The sequence below is a fragment of the Polistes fuscatus genome, unplaced genomic scaffold (assembly GCF_010416935.1).
Source record: "Polistes fuscatus isolate 324 unplaced genomic scaffold, CU_Pfus_HIC Scaffold14, whole genome shotgun sequence".
Classification (NCBI taxonomy): domain Eukaryota; kingdom Metazoa; phylum Arthropoda; class Insecta; order Hymenoptera; family Vespidae; genus Polistes; species Polistes fuscatus.
Genome location: NW_025113042.1, coordinates 1862902 through 1875820, shown reverse-complemented (window position 1 = coordinate 1875820; position 12919 = coordinate 1862902). Strand labels below are relative to the sequence as shown.

The 12919-nt window shown below is 36.5% G+C and overlaps 1 long non-coding RNA gene across 1 annotated transcript; it reads left to right on the top strand.

The window, feature by feature from the left end:
• The first annotated feature begins 6592 nt into the window (after positions 1-6592).
• Positions 6593-8067, top strand: LOC122514359. Its single transcript, XR_006303033.1, has 2 exons — positions 6593-7511; positions 7608-8067. It is a non-coding gene; the product is annotated as an uncharacterized LOC122514359 (long non-coding RNA).
• Positions 8068-12919: the final 4852 nt, after the last annotated feature.

Genomic DNA, 12919 nt, shown 5'->3' with positions numbered 1-12919 from the left:
AAAGCAGTTATTTAAAGTTCATTTATAATTAACAATTATTTTTCATTGTTTGGATGTATTAGTTAAAACAATTAGATCAACACAGAATAGGAATCTTATCTCGAGTTTTATTTTAGGTAACATATTAATTTATTTATTTGGCTTGGTGTCAAGTATATTAATAGGAAAAAGCATAATAGAACGATGATCTATTTTATTCCTATCTCTCTCTCTCTCTCTCTCTCTCTTTTTTCAATTCTAAAATACCTACTTACCAAAAATATTATTTACAAATGTAAAAGAGTAAATTATACATTATTTGAACATCAATTCAAATTGAATTTTTAATTCAATCAATGATTAGACCTTGCATTTATTTACAATAATTCCTAAATAATTGTTGATTTACCAAATAAATTTAATAGAACTATTTGTTTCTTAATATACACACACACACACACATTCATCAATTATTATATTATATAACTAATTTCTGATTAAGAAATATTTTTCATTGATTTGACGTATTTGTTAGAAATATTTTATCGGATTTGATTATAAGTAACATATTAATTTACTTATTTAGTTTGGTGTCAAGTATATTGATAGGAAAAAGAATAGTAAAACGATGATCTATTTTATTCCTATCTCTCTCTCTCTCTCTCTCTCTCTCTCTTTTTTCAATTCTAAAATATCTACTTACCAAAAATATTATTTACAAATGTAAAAGAGTAAATTATACATTATTTTAACATCAATTCAAATTGAATTTTTAATTCAATCGATTATTAGACCTTGCATTTATTTACAATAATTCCTAAATAATTGTTGATTTACCAAATAAATTTAATAGAACTATTTATTTCTTAATACACACACACACACACACACACACACACATTCATCAATTATTATATTATATAACTAATTTCTGATTAAGAAATATTTTTCATTGATTTGACGTATTTGTTAGAAATATTTTATCGGATTTGATTATAAGTAAAATATTAATTTACTTATTTAGTTTGGTGTCAAGTATATTGATAGTAAAAAGAATAGTAGAACTATGATCTGTTTTATTCGTCTATTTCTTTCTCTCTCTCTCTCTTTGTTTCTATCACTTTTCAACGATGATAGCTGACATTGACGATAATGGAAATACTATTGATAAGAGATATAGAAAGATAATAATAGATATAAAGAGAATGAGAGACGGTTAAGAACAAAAAGAATAGGATAAATTGAATGCATAGAACTAGAGAATTCCGTAGAATACAGCACGTGGCATCGGACACGTGCCTGAAGGTCGATGCTCCCTCTTCTGTTTTCTACCGGATTTTATTTGATTCTACCCTCTTCCAATCGTATAAACTTTCCTTTTCTCACTTACCAATAATATTACCAATCAGAGACAAGATTTATCTTATTTATATGTTATATATTTCATTCGCAAAATTGTAAGTTTAGATTAGAAAATGATAGATAAGAAAATTGAACAAGTGTATGTATTATGAATTATTTCGTATGCTTCGTTATACTTCAATACACTTCATTATACATTAATATTGATATCAAGTGGAATATGGAAATATGATTTTTGTTGTAGGAAAATTATTTTATTTCGAATATTTGTATACTGGAAACACGTATCAATAATTTTATTATTTCCTAGCGTGATTTTTTTTTTATTTATATCATTATACTTCAATGCACTTCATTATACATTAATATTGATATCAAGTGGAATATGGAAATATGATTTTTGTTGTAGGAAAATTATTTTATTTCGAATATTTGTATACTGGAAACACGTATCAATAATTTTATTATTTCCTAGCGTGATTTTTTTTTATTAATATCATTATACTTCAATGCACTTCATTATATTTCAATACTTATATCAGAGTATAGTATAGAAATATGATTTTGCAAAAGAATTTGTTTATATCAATATTTTATTCGACAATTTGTATGTTGGAAATACGTAACGTGTCCTATGAATATTGTTATTAATAATTTTTTTATTTCTAAGCGCGTGATCGAACAATATTATGTTAACAACTTATGTTTATAAAGATTAAAATTTCAATGAAAGAAATGTCATCGTAATAAATGTATTTTTCAAAGCAAGAAAGAAAGAAGGAAAGTAACGTTGAAACGTAAACGCAATAAAGCGAAATGTTTCAACTGCAAAAAAATAAAAGTACAAACACACATATACGAAAAAGTCCAAATAATACGCGTACCAACACATACATTCAAGTGTATATTACGAATCAATCGTTCAAAAATATTTGCGATTATTTTATTTTAACGATCGGACAAGTGTCACGAATTAATTCGGACGATCTCGTCTTATCTTATTAATTATTTTATAATAAACAAATAAATCTGTGAGGATATAATTTCATGGGGTAGTGGGGGTGGGGGGTGCGTGTTTATTAGCAAAATAAAAACGATTCGACGACGTATTGAATTTAAACACACACGCACACACAAAATTAGGTGTGTTACTCTCTTATCTTTTATCAGCAATTTTGTTTTTCCCCACTCCGATAGTAGAAGATAATCTTCAAGTTAAATTTGATCAATAATAAATTAGACAAAAAAAAACACAAAATACCTGTGAATCATGTTATACGTTTACATATGTAAGTTAAACGATAACACAACCTTGTAAATATATTATGTGGGCCACCCCGTATAAAACGTAGTTTTAGGTCCACGTGCTCTATCTCTCTCTCTCTCTCTCTCCTAACGAAGATAAGATAAAAGGTGACATATATATTTTTTCTCTTTTTTTTTTTTTTTTTTTTTTTATTTGAAACTCGTTTGTCACAAAGCAAAAACGGGGTCGAAGGTCATCCAAGCTGCAAACTCGCAAAAATAAGAATAAAATAAAAAAAAGTAGAAGAAGGAGAAGGAGAAGATGATGAACATATTCGTTTTCTCGCATAAGTGGACTTTAATAAAGTTCAACGAAGATTAGCTTGCCCGAATAAAAATGAAAAAAATAGACCGAGTAATAAAGAAAGAGAGAGAGAGAGAGAGAGAGAAGTATATCGATCTCGTGTTCAAGTATACATACATACGCGTATGTATATGTAACTTATGAATTTCTCGTCTAATAGTAGAGACTCATTACCTATGGGAAATACCATGGGATCGATCGAAACGCGTTTTCCATTCTAAATGTGCCGCTCCTTCGTTTGTTCATCTCACACACACATATGTACATACATACATGTATGTATATTGAATCAACTTGACATATAATAATCTCTTGGTTTGAAAAATCCTTTAAATAAAAATCAATTCTTTCTTTCTTTCTTTTATATAAAAACCTCGAAACACCATTTTTCGTTGGATAAATCATTTTTAATCGGGATATATTTGTCAAAATATTTAAACACAATTGAAAAGAATATTTTTTAATTTGAATAGATCATGCGTGAGAAAACATCACGATCAATGACGTTTAAATTTTTCGAGTGATAAAAGTAAACACTCTTCGTGTATTTAGAAAAAATTTTGATATAATAAAACGATGAAGGAAAAACAATGTAGAAAAAGAGAAAGCAAGCCCCCCGAATACAAGAAAAAAAAAAGAAAAAGAAGCCAACTCTGAAAATAAAAAAAAAAAAAAAAAAAAAAAAGGAAGAAAAGTGAAAAGAAAAAATATAGCCCTCGGTTCTACGCCTATGCATCCGGACGGACGTACAATACCACGTGTCCCACTCTCGCGTGACTGGGTACTGGAAGCACGTGGCCCCCCACTACGCTTTGCCCAGGCCCCGTCGATCACCCATAGAGAAAAAGAGACAGACTGATATTAAATATATAGAAAGAGAAGGATAGCAATATAGAAATATAGTGAGATAGAAAGAGATGGATGAATAGTCGGATAGAAAGAGAGAAGACTATCGAAATAAAGGAGATGAAAACAGGGAGGAAGCTTTGAGGGGAGGAAGAAGAAGAAGAAAAAACAAGGATAGTCAGAGTAGGGAGAAACTAGAAAGAGAGAGATGGAAATACATATACGTTGGCTAGGAAAAGGGGTGCTTTTGTTAGAGAGAAAGGGAGAAAGAAATAGTTCCACTGATGGAGAGAACGAATAAGGGAAAATAAGGGAACGGGCGCGGGATGAGAGAACGCTAAGCACAGAATTTTGGTAGGGTCGATAGTTGCTCGAATTGTCGAGATGGGTTGGTTGTTCGTACATAAGAAAACAGATAGTTGAGTATTTAATTATTGGATTTTGTGGAAATTACACTAATTGTCTCCCCAGTTTCTCTCACTTTTTCTCGATCCATCTTTTTACTCTCAGTTTGATTTTGTTTGTTTGCTAAATTAATCTAAAGAAAAATACGCACGATTTGTATTTACAAATGATGCGATAAACGGATCGAACTGTCGAATGAATTAACGAGTTGTTACCACTTTTACATATGTATGAGTCTTGGTTTAGTCATTAACTGTCGTCATGTATTACTGATAATGTTTAAAGGAAAACTTTTTGATGTGTAATTAGTCGGACATGGTTGGCTAGATATACACGCTTGTTGTTGTTTCTTTTTTTTTATTTTTATATTATATGTTGTAATAAATGCACAACTATACGTCGCACATGGACCGCATTTATTCCTATTCATATTCCTACGTACAAATCATTTGTAATAGGAATATTCCTTCTCCTTAATAATTCTTCTTCGAACGAGAAAAAACATTTTGTTCGAGGTGTTATTTTTTTGTTCTTCTTTTTTTTTTCTCTTTTCTTCTTCATTTTTCAAATCAAATCCGCATTCCATTACGATAATTTAACAGCACAACTTCAACGAACTTATATTACGACGACAACAGCAATCATGAATGTAAGAAATACGTTGATGTATGTATTTATGTATGTGTGTGTGTCTGTCTGTGTGTGTCTGTGTATGTATGTACGTACACGTAGTGCGATGAGTCGACTTATCCGTTTTTGCGCGTCAGCTCTATACTTAGATCTTGTACGTTTATAAAACAGAGTAGGACGAAGAACGAGAGAATCTTGTACAGGTGCTATGAATTTTGAAAATGTCATCGACGATAGAGACCGGCACGCGCCAGAATGTCTTTTCGAGTAATGACAGAATGATGAATTACATAACTAAAAGTTTCTAATGTGAATGGTTCCAACTGGATAGGAGAATCTTCAAGTAATATTACATAGGTTGTAATTTTAGTTGCTTGCGAAATATCTGACTTATTGTTAGCCATCATTGATTCGTCTGTTGGAAAATGTATTCATTGGATTTATTATATTTGTATAAGAAAAGTAAGAATATTTTGTTGGTTAGTATTTTATTAAATCATTCATAATACAATTTGAATAAACAATATTTATATTAATTTGATTGTTAAGTGAATATATTTGGTGATTTGAATGATTCGCATTAATGAAACGATTGATTTGGGTTATTTTAATTTTCTCTCATAGAATTCATTAATTTTTATACAAAAATATAATTCAAAGAGACGATACATACATGTATATATATATAAATAATACAAAATATATATATATATGTATGTATGTATATCGGATTATTTTGAAGAAATCATATTTACGATAACGCCTTTGTGCAATGAAAAAACTAAACATGGCGCGAACGAGAAAATAATCGTAATAAAAGGGTGAAACCAAGCAAAACCGTCCACGTATGTAACTTACATAGATAGTTACATATATGTATATGTGTATACGTGGATACGTAAGTGCTTACGTAAGCACGTACTACGTAGATAAGAATGCACGTTTATTTGAGAAACGGTGTGTTTGAAATTAGCTTACTCGGCAAGAGTAGCTACCTACGAATCGAATAGAATTCTCATTACGGATTTTCATCTTTTTTTTCTTTTCAAAGTGAGAAAAAGAAGAAGAAGAAGAAGAAGAAGGAGATGAAAAAAAGGAAGAGAAATAATCGCTTGAAAGATTTTTGAAAAGGAAACACACGTCGTAACGTTTAATCATTGTCGTAGTTACGATACTCCTCGTAATCGTGGGTCAGAATTGCGGAAACGATTATCAACCGTCGCGAAACAAAAATGCACAACGGCGGAGGAACGTTCAAGGTTCACGACACACACTGCATGCGTGTATTTCTATTTTCAAAGTATTTCTCTCTCGATACTCTCGATAATAATGAACGTTATTATATAACATATTGACCTTTATCATTAACGATAGAAATGTTTTTTGTTTCTTTTTCTTTGTTTCTTTACGATGATAACGGAAAAAGAAATAGAGAATTATTATTGTTGACACACGATGAAAAAATTATTTCTAAATGAAATGAGAAAGATGTCGAAATGAAAAATGTTCGCATCTAGGTATAAATTACTTTTATATATTTTTAATTATAATTTCACAAGTATTGATGCGGTTACGAAAAAAAATAAGCCGTAAAACAATGGTTGTTTTTCGACAATTCAATAACAAAATATACAGAGATATAACAAAATGATCATTTATAACGAAACAACGATACGATACAATAATTTCGATAATTCCTTTTTCATTTCTCGTGAGTTATTTTTCCTCGATCGATGGATAAGGGACGAAAGGTGTGGTGAAGAAAATGAAGGCGGTGGCGGTTTCCTGGCGAATTCGAGAAATAGGCCGTAGTGATAGCGTGCACGCGCGCGCACATATTCTGCTGCCAACGGTAGTAACAGCGAGCAGCAGCAGCAGCAGCAGCAGCTAGCTAGCAAGCAAGCAAGCAAGCAAGCAAGCAAGCAGGAGGTAGGTCGATCCAATTGGGGTTCGGATAGCAGCTCAGCAGTGTGGTGATGCCCTCTCCCCTTTGGAGTTTCCGTGGCGATCAATACCTCGGTGCCAAAGCCGGGAGCCAGACTCTGCCGATTTCCACGAGGTTTTTCTCTCGTTTCTTCCGCATAACAAACAAATAGAATGAGAGGAAGAGAAAGAAGAAGAAGAAGAACAACAACAACAACACCGAAGATGGATCAAATAACAATTATTATAATCCCAATTGATCTGTAATTCCAATCGTAACTATAAAATTACATGGATCCTAATCGAAAATGAATATACGACTATCTATATCATTAATAAATGAATATAGTTTTGTTCGCTAATTTTCATCGGACAAAGCCAAACAAAGTATACAAACTCGAACAATATAATTGACGAATCAGTGTTTCTCGTGCGTGCGTGTGTTCATGATCATCGTGTAACAATAATAACAACAAGAGAACAGTGTAAGAAGACAAAAAGAAAATCTAACACGCTACCCTAGGTTTCCGTCGATACACATTGCTTTTTCCCCTAAGCAACCGGATCCACGCGTCTCTTTCTTGCGCACGCGTTGCGACAGCGCGTAATTACGTCACGCGATCGAACCTTCGTCGCTACGCGCGTTTACATGTTTGAAATCCCGCTGCTAACATAAGAGAAGAGAAGAGAAGAAAAGAGAAGAGAAGAGAAGAGAAGAGAAGAGAGGAGAAGGAAGATGGAGGAATACTTACCGCACGTATATACATATTTATAATGTATATGTGTATATGTAAGTATGCATGTGAAGAAAGAGAGTGGCATTAACGATAACCTTTCTTTTCCTTCTCTTCAGTCCATATCATAGACGACGCAACCACACGCCTAACAAAGTCTCACCTCTCGCCTACTCGTTTTTAAAAGCATCTGGCACTTCGAATAGGCCATCGACGTGATTTCGAAAATAGTAGTACGCCGCATAAATTAACGTCCGAATAGGTAGGTAACCGTCAGAGGTTGCTTTGATATTTAATATCCAGCATGATATAGAAGTATAGATAGTCACAAATGAAAGAGATTTTATTGACTACAGAAGACAAATATATATTTTCTTTAATCTATAGAGAAAGAGAGAGAGAGAACTCGATCGATTTAGAACCGAGTCCAAATTACCGTTTAGAAGTTGGAAGATCCAACATGGACTCTGTTAGAAATTTATGAAAGGCAAGAAAACTCGCGTATAGAATATTCGTGATACTTAGAAATGCGCTTAGGAACATACATATTTACAATTAAATAGAAGATTTTTTAGAGAAGAAAGAAGGAAAGAAAGAGAGAGAAATATACTACATAAGCTTGAAGTGTTAGCAACCCATAGAGGGAGGGAGGGTGGGAGGGAGGAGGAACAAAGAAAGAGTCCTAGCGACCGGCAATGCGGCACCGGTGAGCGCCTGCGCGCCTCGTTATGTGAGTCAAGGACGACACGTGCAGCTCGGAACGACCTACTTATATTCCCGTAGCTTCGCGCACAATCGGTGCCGGCACGAACTTTCCCGAGCGCGGAAATAGGACGACGACGACGACGACGACGACAACGACAACGACAACGACGACGATGACGACGACGACGACGACGACGACGACGGCAACGGCAACAGCGACGATGACGAGCTGGTGGTGTCCCAATATTTCATTGCGATTCACCTCTCCCGCCTCCGCCCCCATCATCACCACCGCCTCTTTCTCTTCCTCCGCTTCATCTTCCTCCTCCTCCTCCTCCTCCTTCTCCTCGTACTCTTCTACTTCTTCTTCATTAAGTTCTACATAGCTAAACCCATAGGAAACGTTGGCGTTTAATCTTCCTACCAGTACAATGTACTATCGTTTTCGGTGATTCCTCGAACCTTTGCATTCCTGTGAACCAGGAAGAAACCAAGGAAAAGTATTTTCCGTTCTCTTTGAATCTTCTTCGGATTGATATTCGCTTTCCTTCGTTATCTCTTGTTCTGTCTATCAGATCGAGTCTATTTATTGCGTTATGTAAGTTACATTAGAAGAGTATAGAACAAAAAAGTATGAAGAAAATAGATAAACGATTTTTACTTCTCGCAATCAGTAGATTCTCGATAGGAGCCGAACAAGATTCGCGTCATCAAAGACATATGTAAAGATAAGGGGAAGAAATAATTGTTAGGAAAGGCATAGGAGGGGAGTTTGAGAATCTAAAGAAAAACCAGGACGAGCGTGGGGTTGGCTGGAATAGAAAATAGAGCACAGGAATATAGGAATTGATGAGGTGGAGAAGAAGGAGGTGGAAAAGGATGAGCTTTGGTGGGGTCAGTAGGGGGTGGAAGGGAGGATTCGAAAGAGATTTCAACGGCAGGAGGCATCGCGCGCAGTGTCCTAGATGCAGAAACGGCAGGATCGATAGAAAAATGGGTCAAACATTCGAGTAGCATTCGGTTGGCGTGAACCAACGGCAGTCTGACGATCGCGCTCGAGACGATCGCTCCGCTCCGTTTGATAAAACTCTCACTCTCTTTCTTTCCCGTATTCTCTCTCTCTCTCTCTCTCTCTCTTATTTGGAGATTTACTTGCGAGTTATATCTAGAAGGTGCTCGGACGACGTTGAAAACGAGTCTGGAGGCCGTCGTCCGAAATTTGTCAATCGCCATTAGTTGCTGTTTTCCCTTTCGTTCGATAATTGCGCGATAGAAGAAGAGGAAAAAAGAAAAGAAGAGAGGAAAGAGAGAGAGGAAAAAAGGAAAATCAAAACTCGTGACCGTTGTTGGGGTAACTAACTAGAAGAAAGAAAGGTTTTTTAGTCTTTGGATTGGCGCGTTCGAAGCGACGTTGTTGGCTTGTCGCGTCGTCGTTTTACGCGCTTCCTTCCCCACCATGAGAGCATAAGTAGCGGGTTTCCGCACGCGGTGCGGCCAGTTCTCGTTCGACCTTATCGCCGCAAGTTCGGCACGACGGGCTTCTTGTTTCTCTTTAGCGCGTTGCTGCCCCACCCTACTGTGTTAGAGTTAGTCCCACCTCCTCTGTCTCTGTCACTCTCTTCCTGGGCTCATGCCCCTTCTCTTTCCGCAAGCTTCGGTCCGACACACCCCCACCACCGCCGCCACCTCCACCTCTTATTCGTCACCCCCACCTAAGGCGACACACGATGGAAGCGCGCGTGCTCGTCGCGCGCGCTTACCTCGACCAATCACGAGCCGAGTAGCAACGGCCCTCGACCAACGAAACTCGACCGCGGGTCCGTGCGAGTGCGCGATGCATATCTCGTCGTTTCTCTCACCGGATACCGCGAGCACCACTCAACAATGGTGGGGATAAAGCTGAGAGAACGGCACGGGCTTCGCGCTCGAGCGCATCCTCGTTCGTCGTCGCTCGCCCTCGGGGTCGGTCGCTTGTTCGCTCGCTCGCTCGCGTTCCGCAACACTCTCTATCTCTCTCTCTGGCCCTCTTCCCTAGTTTCATCTTATCCTTTCATCATTCCCTTATTTCACTTCTATCCTACCTTCCTTCCTTCCTTCCTACCTTCCTACCTTCCTACCTACCTACCTACCTACCTTCCTTTCTTCCTTCTTTCCTTTTTCTTCCAATCCCCTAACTCTGTTTCCTTTTACGTTCAATCCTCTTCTTCATTCGTTTGTACGTTTGCTTGCTTACTTGTTCGTTCGTTCGTTCGTTCGCTCGTTCGCTCGTTTGTTCATTCGACGTCCGATAACGTCGACGGCCATCATGGTGTGTCCAATTCAGTTCGTCGACAATATTCTTTGCTTTCACCCCTTTTTCTTTTTTTTTTTTTAGAAACGTTCTTTTTTCATTTAATTCTCTCTTTCTCTTTTTCATTCCTTCAATTTAAATAATTCTTCCAAACGTTTATTTTATTGTGCACTCACCAACTCACCACCACCACCAACAACGACGACGACGACGAGGAGAACGACGACGTGACCGGAAACTCGCAACAACTTCGCAACTCACCTTCTCTCGATCGTTCAAACGCTCACAAATTATTCGCGATTAATCTACTACCCATTTCGTGTTTTATATTCTTGTTAAAGAAAAAGACAAAGAGAAAAAAAGAATGCGGATTAACTTCCGCATTCTGGGACAGTCCCGTACTGTAACGCGTCCGGGATTTCTCGTCATCGGGAAAGATATCAGAAAGTGGGTCACCGGTTCTTCTTCCGCTTTCGCACGCTTTTCGTTCTTGCCGATCGAATTGTTTGATTTTATTTAACTGTTTATTTTTTTCTTTTTTAATAATAATACTTTCCCTTCCTGTTTTTTCTGGTTTTTTTTTTTTTTTTTTTTTTTTAAATCAATGCGAAAGGAGAGAAGAGATTAAAATACGATCGTACGTGTGCAAAAAGAGTGAGTACGAGGTTTTATATTCTTCAAGTTAAAAGTTCCAGCCGTGCGAAGAAGATACAAACGTAATACTATAATAATAATAATACTTATAATATTATTAATAATAATAATAATAATAACAATTTTCACAAAAATAACAACAATAACAATAATAATAATAATAGTTAAAAAGAAAAAGGTACCAATCGAAAAGGGAGAAGAGACAGTTGCGAGTGGGTTTGTACGCGAGGGGTTCCGAGGCCCTTTGTGTGAACGGAAAAAGAAACCTAGAAGTAAAAGAAGAAAAAGAATATGGAGAAAGAGCAAGTGAAAGGAAAAGGAAAAGGAAAGGAGAAAGAGAGACAAGAAAAATACAAGGGAAGAGGAGAAGAAGAAGTAATGGGGAAAAAAAAATCAAATGCGTTAAAAAAGAAATAAAGAAAGGGAAACCATGGACAATCACACACAATCGTCAACGTTAATCGTCATCGTCATCATCGTCGTCGTGGTAACTCTGTGTCCGTGTCTTCTGGTCTCTTAGTGGGTAAAGATGGCGGTCTTGTCGCTCGTTGGTTCGTTCTCGGCGAGTGGCAAAAGGGGAAAATGTGACGCAACCCATCATCACGTGATCGAACCGTGGCTAGTCTCTCTCGCTGGGCCAGTGTGTGATCTAACGTTTGTTGCGATGGTCGTCATCGTCGTCATCGTGAATATCGATCCACGACTCTCTTTCTCTCCAACATATATCAAGTCTCTACATCATAATTGAACGCAACTTTGAAGATAAAACAATGGTGCGACTTGAGGGGTGTGCTTAACAAATATTTCAAAGAAAAGGAAGAAGAAATCATAGAAAATAAGAAACTTTTCTCTGTTCCACCTACATCGATGCCGCGAGATATAACGGACAACTTCTTCTTCTTCTTCTTCATCGTCCGTGTAAGGACACACACACATACACGCAGGGGGTGTTCCCAGTGTTGCTGGCTCTCGGTCGCTGGGTCAGTGGGGGTGAGAAACTGGCTTGGCTCTGCGTAACGACAGTCAGTCTTTTTCTCTCTCCTATCGGCCTCGCGAATTAGCTCTCTCTCTCTCTCTCTCTTTCTCTTTCTTTCTTTTTTTCTTTCTTACTAATTATTTATCTATCTATTTTTGTTTGTTTCTATATCTACCTATCTATCTATCTGTCTGTTTGTCTATCTTTTCACCTATCTGTCCATTTATCACTTTAAAAATAATGTCACTCTATCTCTTTCTTTCTCTCTCTCTCTCTTTCTCTTTGTTTATCTCTCCCAAGAAACAACTCTCTTCGGAGCCAACGTAAGGAAAGGAAAAAAAAGAAAAGAAAAAGAAAAGGCGCATTTAAAAATTGGAAACGTGCCCGTTTTTTGTTCGCTATGATTACGGACAATAATAGTTGTTGTAGGTGTTTTCGGGCTCAGCAGTGAGAGCCGTGTTCCCCCAGCTGTAACGTGCTTTGTTTAGTGGCTCTGGGATCATGGAAGACACTGCGCGAGTACCGAACGTTCTTCGATATACGTATATATATATACTCTTTATCTTTTTAATAAGATCATGGACTCTTTTAAATAGTTTCCTGATGATTACCAAATGACCAGAAAGAAAAAGAAAAGAAATAAAAAAAGAAAAAGAAAAAAAAAAAGAGTTCTTGGGATCGTCATGCTTCGTCATTGATATTCGATACGTGCCTAACGATCGGCGTTTCGTCGATTAGATTTCACCTAATCATGCTTTTGTTTTTTTTCTTTTTTTTTAATGACTCTCCTCCTACCGAAACCATCA